At 38.3% G+C, this 8,979-nt stretch overlaps 1 long non-coding RNA gene across 1 annotated transcript; it reads right to left on the reverse strand.

Annotated features, from left to right (window-relative positions):
• Nucleotides 1–4,023: 4,023 nt before the first annotated feature.
• On the reverse strand, nt 4,024–4,660 carry LOC136179696 (uncharacterized). Its single transcript, XR_010666657.1, has 2 exons — nt 4,541–4,660; nt 4,024–4,460 (listed from the first exon to the last, which is right to left on the reverse strand). It is a non-coding gene; the product is annotated as an uncharacterized lncRNA (long non-coding RNA).
• Nucleotides 4,661–8,979: the final 4,319 nt, after the last annotated feature.

An 8,979-nucleotide genomic window follows, 5' to 3' on the forward strand; every position in this document is an offset into this window, starting at 1 on the left:
AAAGTATCACATTTTTAAAACGAAGAAGAAAAGACTGCATCAAATGTCTCGTTTAATTCCTTCTTGATTTGATAGTTTCTGATTTGACCTTTAATTTTAGACTCTTTTAGACAAAATTGAAAAGTGATGTCTAGAATTCTTAGAGGATCTAAGAATCTACTTACAGGAACTTTGTTTTTAGAAGTACGGAGAGTAAGAAGATATTCCCAGCCCCGCTTTTTGGGGCTGTCAGTTGGTGGTACATGAGGGGATTTTCTTTCAGCAGGTAACCCAGTTCACTTGGCATTAGCTCTGTGGTTGCCAGCGGCTTTTGCAAAGTGTTGGGACTCATTAGCGTGTCTGCTTACGGCTGTCTCTGTGGACTGAGTCTCCATTCAGCACCCAACTAATGAATTAACACATTAAGATGAAATGTCAGCCATTACATGTGAATGAGGATTAAGAGAAACAGCAGGACACTAATGGACCAGGGGGCTCAAAAATAGTCTCAGAGACTTTGAACAAGCATCTGGACCGCCAGCTCCTTTTAGTCTTAAAATTAGACAAAAGGAGCCAAAAAAAGGTCTCTTAGTCTGTGGGGTGTTTCAGTGGCATGTGTGCTTGTGTGTGTGTGTATGTGTCAGTGTCATCATGTCTTTTCAAATGTTACCTTTATTGCTTTATGGTGTTTGCAAAAATGTTACTTGAAATGACAGAGATTCCTCATGGATTTGGCCAACGTACCAACACACACACTCTTGTACACACACACATTCATCCTGCTGCAAATACTCAGCTGAGGTATGTGGTTTGTTTCAGTGGTAGTCTGCACTTTGCATATCAGCTGCCATTGTCTTTTAAAAAACTTGTATTTTCCTTATTTGAATATGCTAATTTTGTCTCAATTGTCATTCAGAGCCACCTGGTTTCCGCTGCATCCAACTGCTTCTCCAGTTTCTACCCGGCTCTCTCTCTCTCTCTGTTTCTGTTTTTCAAACCACAAACAAGTGAATCATACCAAATTCTCCCCACCAGGTTTCTTATGTGACTGAGCAGAACATGTTGTAATATTTGCTCTGCCTGGGGATTATACGTCTTTACAGGGATTACCCAGCCGGCTCAAACACTCCCCTACAAGGGAGTCACACACACACACACACACATACACACAAACAGAGGGAAGCCTCTTGTTAACCTGCATCACTGCCTTGGCAGGGCTGCACTGCACAGATGAACCTTGCTCCACTTTTAAAGTTATTTCCACATCACATTGTCTGAAAAACACCCCAGAGCTATGCTCTATTGGTCTATTGTTTACTTGAAATTGCTCATAAGTTTCCAACAATGTATCGTGTTGCCAGTTGCTCTGTTTCGTGCTGTTAAATTTCCTGATTGTTTATATGTTAAAAAGTGGTCACTACTCCTGAGGCTCCCTGTATTCGCTCTGCTTGTATAGCGCCCCCATAAACAGAGGTGAAGTACTCGCCGCTCTAGCCCCTGGTCTGATCCACACCCCTGGCTCTAAGCTGCATGTCACCCTAATTCTCTTTTCCCGTCATTTCTTGTCTCTCTTAAGGTGTCTTTTTAAGTCATAAAGGCTTAAGAAAAACCTTTTTCCAAAAAGTGTTTTTTATTAGTAACCAATTTGTAGCAAATTTATCACACTGGTGGTAACTTTCTGTCATCCCTGCAGTGTGTTGCTCCAGACAGAGTTTTGCTGCAAACCCATTGCTGTAATTACTACTGCTACTATAGTCTGAGTCTTATTATTAGCTGTGATCTTTATGACATAAGAGGAAGCTTCAGCCTCTCCTCATCTCCTGAATTGTCACTCTTCCCTCTCTCTCCCATCATATCCTGACCAGGACCAACAGATAAAAGAGCTTCCTCTCTGATAAAACTTCTTGAGAGGAACAGTGAGTCATAAAAACACTCTGTTTCTTTTCCACTCTGCTGAACCAAACTGCAATGTACACAAGAACTCATGGCATAGACAAATACAGAAGGGTAACAAGTTAGAGACAAAAAAAACTAGTCAGGTGTCGCTCCAACCTGAGTCTTCAGAACAGCTTTATTTGATTCTGGGCAGAGATTCTCATCACTCATCTTTATACTGGAGGGAGATGAGTCTTTAAGAGTCGGGGGGGGGGAATTAAAAAGCTTAACTTTAAAAGGCTAACAATAGAAGCAGTGTCCTGAAAATATGACATGACAAACCTTGAGTCAATAGTTTGTCTACAATCAGTGATGTCATTAAACTACTGTTGCTGCTCCACCTAAATGTTTTCAATGTTATAGATCATAATCTCGCTTCAGTGTTCAGTTGGGTTATTACTGATGACTGTAAAGAACATTTCATTCACATTAAGACAATAGATTGTTTGCTATCAGAATATTGTCATGAAATATATCTCTCATGCTTTAGACCTAGTTGGGCAGCAGAACTCATTCAAGGATGATCTTGAATCATATTGCCATCAGGGTAATGGAGTAACAGGATTATTTTCACTGGCTGAATCCAGTTGAGACATCTGTCCAGCTAAGATGTTTGAAACGTTTGTTTCTGTTTCTGATCACCTTTTTATTTGAACTTTTGATTGGATACTTTTCGACTAAGATCAAAGTTTGTCTGTTTTAGACGACGTAATTGAGGTAATATGTAGAAAATATTTGCTGTTTTAATTAGGTTACTGTTTCTCATGTCAAGGTGATTCATAAAAAGCATATTCATGGTATAAAAACTGTTCTAGAGGTTAGCGTAGGAAAAGGGTTTAATTCTTTGTGATAATTGATGAGTTGTGAGGAGCAAAAACGTGAAATGCTGCTGGTTTACCTTTGTCATAAGGAGATAGTGTCTGCGTTGTTATGTTATGTATGACAGTAACTAAATATCGTTGCATTTTAGCATGTTGGTTGGACAGAAATATGGGTATTGCGTCACAGATGCTCCTGGGAAGTTGCGATTGCTTTTTTTTCTTCTTTACCATTCTCTGACATTTGTGGACCCAATGAACAAGATTTCATACAATAATTTACAAGTAAAAGAATGTTTTATACATATTTCCCACACATTAACATACACATCAGATATTTCTCACCTTGTATCTCGTGTATGGTGTCTGTCTCTCTCTTTTTTATTTAGTGAAAGCTTGTTATTCTATCTTGAAAACTTTCCTTTGTTTGCAGTATTTGGCTTATTTGTAGTAATTTTACTTTGTATGTGTTTACATACAATGTTAACAATAGAAAGTGTTTCAAAAGTATAATTAAAGTTGTTTTGACTGCAGTTCTCTCTTAAGACCCACCTATCAAGGGGAAAACAGAAGAAGGTGTTGTGAAAGAGTGATTAGCAGAGATGTTGTGTGCCGCGAAGTCTGATTTTTGGGGTGTTGACCACAGTCTGTGCATGTGTGTGTACGAGTGTTGATTGTGATCTGATGGGTCAGTTCGTTGGCTGTCGTTACACTGATAGCTGCTCTGTTGTTATGCCATAAGGTCGTCAGTGTTAATGAGGGCCACTGCCTGCCAGAGCTTAATTACTCTTAAGACCCTTTATCTCCAATTGCCCAATACAGACCCCAATGGATGCACATACACATGAACAGTATGGAACACCCAATACACACACAAAGAGTCCTGACCATCAGCACACATCAGACAACACAAATGAGCCGGGCGTTTTTTCTCTTTTTTTTCTGCTCTCCGTGAAGAGAAAGATAGAATCTCACGATGGTTGATTAACTTGGTCTTTATTCTGACGTGGCTCCTCCCCTCCGTGATGGCAACTAGACGGCTGACTGCAAAGAAGTGACGGAGGGCTCAGGGGGCAAGGGGCAAACTCAACAGGGAGCAGTCTCTAACCTCCCCAGGATGTCCCCCCAATGGGGCCAAAAGTCACTTGGTTTGTTAAATCCTAACCCAGACACAGCGGCTGCTCTGCACACACAAACTGGGTATCCACCCTGAATATTGGCCTTAATGCTGCAGAAAGCAGTAGTCACAAATACACAAAGTGCATTGGGAAAAACTGTATGAAGAATGTAGTGCAATAAAAGTACAATTTATTTACCTCTATGATGAAGTGTAACTAAGGATGTACTTAATTATGTCTTGTAACATCTCACCACTGCTGAATTGTGTTCATGTAATACATTACAGTTATTAAAGTGGACATTTTCAAGATTTGTATGAGATGGTACTGCACAGAGGGCAACTACATTTTCATGGGGGAAACAATTAGGTATAGCCTTTATTTCATAAAACTTAACACTATATGCCATAATGACATTTTTTAATCAACCAAAAAATAAAATCTGTCAGGTAGTTTTAAGAATTCCAGAGTACATGAAAGGATCCTGCGGTGCTACAGATCAAGCAAGAGATCTGTGACTGCTACGTTGGCTTCTGCCCAGCCAGCTTCATGATCACTCTCTGCTTTCTATTAAATTTCTTTGGCTTCTTTACTTTGCAGACAGCTTCTTCTGAAACAGAGAAGACACCCATCAGGAGAGCTGACACTGACAAGTTTGTGTGTGTCATACAACGGAGGAGGATGGTGTACCTGGATCTGCTGCTTGTGGTTGGAAGTAAACTGAAGCCAAGCTGAAGAGAGAGAAGATGACGAAGGCAACGATGATGAAGGTCAGCTCAAAGCCAGTGAACGGCAGTTCCATCTACACACCTACCTAACACAAAGCACACGTTTCATTGCTACTAATCTGAGATTTGGGCAGCAAATTAGAGGTTTGGAACCAGGATAGTGTACAGATACTATATGTAAAGAAAATTAAGTTTTGACAAGTCTTTAATTCAGAGTGAAAGCTCGTTTTACTGTTTGACAGCACATAGCCACTGTGTTGCATTAGATACAAGAGCTGCAGACACACAGCATGCGGTGCAGTATCTGTCTGTGCCACTAGGGGGCCTTATAACCTCGTTTTAATTAGATATTACCTAAGACTGTTTGTGTTAGTACTGCTCATCCTCAGTTTACCCACCCAGTTCAGGTCTGGGAAGAGCTTTATGGCTTAGCTACAATCATCTCTTTACAAGTACCATTTGAAAAAGTTATCCTCGTAAAACCAACTTAGCAGTACATTGTGTTAGATGATGTTAGATGACAAAGTTACCTTAAACCAAAATGCCTAAATTGTCTAAATTAACAAACTTTCTCATATGATTGCTGATTGCTTTATGTTAGCCATAAAGTAATCAGCGTACATATCTAAACATTGCTCTAATTGACTCTTCAGGTAAGTAGATTGGTAAAAACACTCTTGAAACACTAATTTTAGTTTCAGATGATCATGCTGCACATTACCACCTAACACTGAATGACTCAGATGGCCTGTGATTCACACTGTATTTTGTTGCTTTAGATTTGCTCCATCATAAGAGCTTCACCTGGCATGAGCTGGCAAGAATGATTCAATTTCACATAAACAGAGGCTTTAGTCCTCATGCATGTCTACTCCCCTCTCTCTTCCCTACATTTACTCTTGATCTTTAGCAGACCTATCAATACAGGTGAAAATTTAAAAAAGAATGATTCAAACATATTATTCCTGAAGAATAACTTCAGAGCTCAACAAGATCCTACATGCACATATCTTGTTTTTGAACTAGATATTTAAGGTGGGAAAAAAAATAGCATTTCATGACAGATGATACATTTCTTGTGGAGCAAATCAAAGAGTAAGATATACCTGAAAGTAGATTTTAAGACTTACCAGGAAAAAAGTATTGTGGAGCAGAACAAAGACTTCTTTGTGTCTTAAAATACTGTCGCAAAGTATTAAGATACATTCACAGTTAGTTGAGGCAGGCGTTTGTTTATTTGATTTTTCTGACACTGTGCCATCAGAGCCACTCCTCCTGCTTCATCCTGGAGGTAAAATAGCACCGGATCCTATAACTAAGTACACACACACACACCCGTTCAGAGGTCACTGTTCAGACTTTGTTCTAGTAACTGATCACAATTGAATACGAAGCTCTGGCTGCCACGTCCTCATATGCCACAGAACAGGAAGGACGAGGTTGGCTAGAAGTTTTTCATTCTTAATCATCTGTCAATGACGTCTGTGGTCAGACGATCTCTTCAACTCCCTGAGCTGCCGTTGTTGTCTCTGTGATGGGACAATGCAATAGGAAAAGTTGTCACTTACTCTGGTTTTATACAAAACTTTATATATGATAGATTCATATTTTTTTTAATATAATAGATGTATGTATATATTCTAGATAAAGAAGAATCAAATGACTGATGAACCAGTTTAGTCTCTAAAACTTGTGATGGGTTTAGAAAACATACATTATTACATTATTGTATACATGTTGCCTTATTCATCATCGATCTATTTGTTTATTTACTTATTTACATAGGAATCCTTTAATTTTACCATGGTCACAAATGCTATTCTTCCTGAGACATAAAAAAGACAAATCATTCAAGATCACAAAGAACCCGGAGGGATTTCCCTTTAAATGCCCTCAAACAGTGTTTTTGGAAAAATAAATGGTGATGGAGACAGAAAGTATAGGCAGTGATAGAAAATGAATTGTGAAGATAAAGATATTTCTGTAGTTGATGTTTTTTTTTAAATTGCTTGACATATCTGTTATATTTTATCAAACAGAAACTGATTATTTCCTGATTACATTTAAGACTCCGTAATCATTTTATTAGATACACAGCTTAATACAACAAACCCTTCAATAAACCTACCTTTATGGAGGTTTAGATTGAGTTATTTTTGTTGATTTAACATAAACTTATTGTCAGATCTGCTATCTGCAATGCTGTTTAGATGTATCTTACAATATACATTGAGGCGTTTCGAAAAAACAAAACAAGACACTGCTGTTATTATAACTCGAATAGATATACTTTCGATATGCCTAATATTACTGGGCTCTGCTTTTCAAGGCAGACATTCTAACTGCTTCTGGATAGCTGACATTTAAAGAGTGACGATAAAAAAGGCCCCACAGCATTTTAGAAACAAGTTACTAACTCAGATACATTTGGAACTCATTCCACAGTATGGCTTCAATTGGAATTACAGCAATCATCAATATAATAATTAGTCTGAATTTTTACACTATTCACAAAACATTATTATCAGTTTCAGCAGTAAACATTGCTAAAAAGGCATTACAACGCCCTGACAGGTAAGCTGTAGAGTATTATTGCATTGTAATAAAGGGGCTGTTTCTAAAGTTGAATCCAACATTAGAGTATTAATGAGGGTAAACTACGTAGTACAAAATGATCATATCATTAAATCAATACATTTCGAGAACATCGTCAACAAAAACGTAGGTAAGGTATTAAAGAAATAATTTAGGGTGACTTAACTAAAAGTGGAATGAAATTGTAATGTATACAACACAGAAATGAACAGATTTAGTTTACCAGAGGTAGGATTGATTACAGGGTTCCCTCTAAATAGCTTACTTATTGACAAAGTAATATCTTGGAATACCTTCATGGAAGTAGAATTAATTCCACCATGGTTGTATTAGACTGCTTGATTTACTAAATGAACTGAAAACTGGTTAAAGTCAAAGGGCATCTTGTTTTCTACTCCTGACATGAACTTTTGCCCTGTTTGAGAAAACACAAGAAGATGGCTAAAGTAACAAATTGTCTGTAAAGTTTCTTAATGGGAAAAGTCAGACACCTGTATCATTTTGGTGCGTGATTCCAGTTTTACCATTGGAGGGTGCACTGTCCTCGTTGAGCATCCCAGTGAGTGTGAAGAGGGCGAAAACCAGGAGAGAGAACATGATCGTCAACACCTCCACCTCTGCCAGTGAAGATTCCATCTACAGCGACTGCCAAAGCCACTGTGAACGTCTCATCCAAAATCACCTGCTTTGTAGGTCACACTCGTACTCCCATCACATAATGGAACAAAACTAGGTTGAAACACAAACCCAGAGTTTGGTAGTGGAGCATTTTCAGCAGCTTCCTTAACATACACATACTATCTCCCCCCCCCTCTCTCTCTCGCTCTCTCTCTCTGTTGTGTCTCCCTCTGGACCACAGACTTGCAAAACCTGTGAAGAGCTAACTAACACATCGCCTCTCAAGTTCAAGTGAGATCATATGAACCCTAATAATTAATGGGCCCTGTGCCTGTGTGTTAACCAGTAGAAATGCACCACGTTAAACGAATAAATTATTCAAACTTTGCGATTTTTTTTTTTTTTTTTTTTAGCCATAAATGGTCGAGCGGCTTCAACATTTCAGCATGGGTTCACACGTTCATGTGCGGTTCAGAAATAGAAACATAGGGGAAGATAGTGCTCAAACGGTTTACTGTAAAAAAAAAACCCTGTGATGTGATAGTGCTCCTTTTACAGTGGAGCAAAAAGATTTCATCTACTTAAATGAACTCATCATGACTAAACGTAGAAACTGCTTTAGATGCACTTTAGGGCTGAAGCTTCAGCAAGCTACAAGTGTTAATGTGATAAAATACAGAGAGTCTAGACTTCCCAATTTTCAGTGCAGTTTCAAAAAAATGCCTATAAATGTGTGTGCATGAGAGCAAATGTGTCAAAAGGATGTGGCTAACATACTTTTTACACTCATATATATTTAGAACCTCTTTTGACAACTTCAGAGCTTTGAGATAAGGTTTGCTGCAGCTTGCAAGTGGTGGCACCAAACAAACAGGAGACAATAGTGATGTAACAAGATATAACAAGATCTGCTCTTTTTGTAAAATGTCTTAAGATAACATTTGTTCAGTTGGCGCTATACTAGTAAAGATTTGTTGACCGATTGAGAGAAGGAAGGAATGCAACATTATCATTAACAAGATCAGGTAAAAGGCTTATTGACTTAATTCTTTGGTTTTAAATTTTGACCTGGCCATACATCTTCATAAACAATCAACACAAACAATAAGAAAATACAAATACATACAAAAAATGTAAGATAGCAGATAGCAGCAGTATACACTGATTGAAAAATGATCTTGCTCTCAA

Source organism: Labrus bergylta, chromosome 1 (assembly GCF_963930695.1).
Source record: "Labrus bergylta chromosome 1, fLabBer1.1, whole genome shotgun sequence".
In the NCBI taxonomy this organism is placed as follows: Eukaryota; Metazoa; Chordata; class Actinopteri; order Labriformes; family Labridae; genus Labrus; species Labrus bergylta.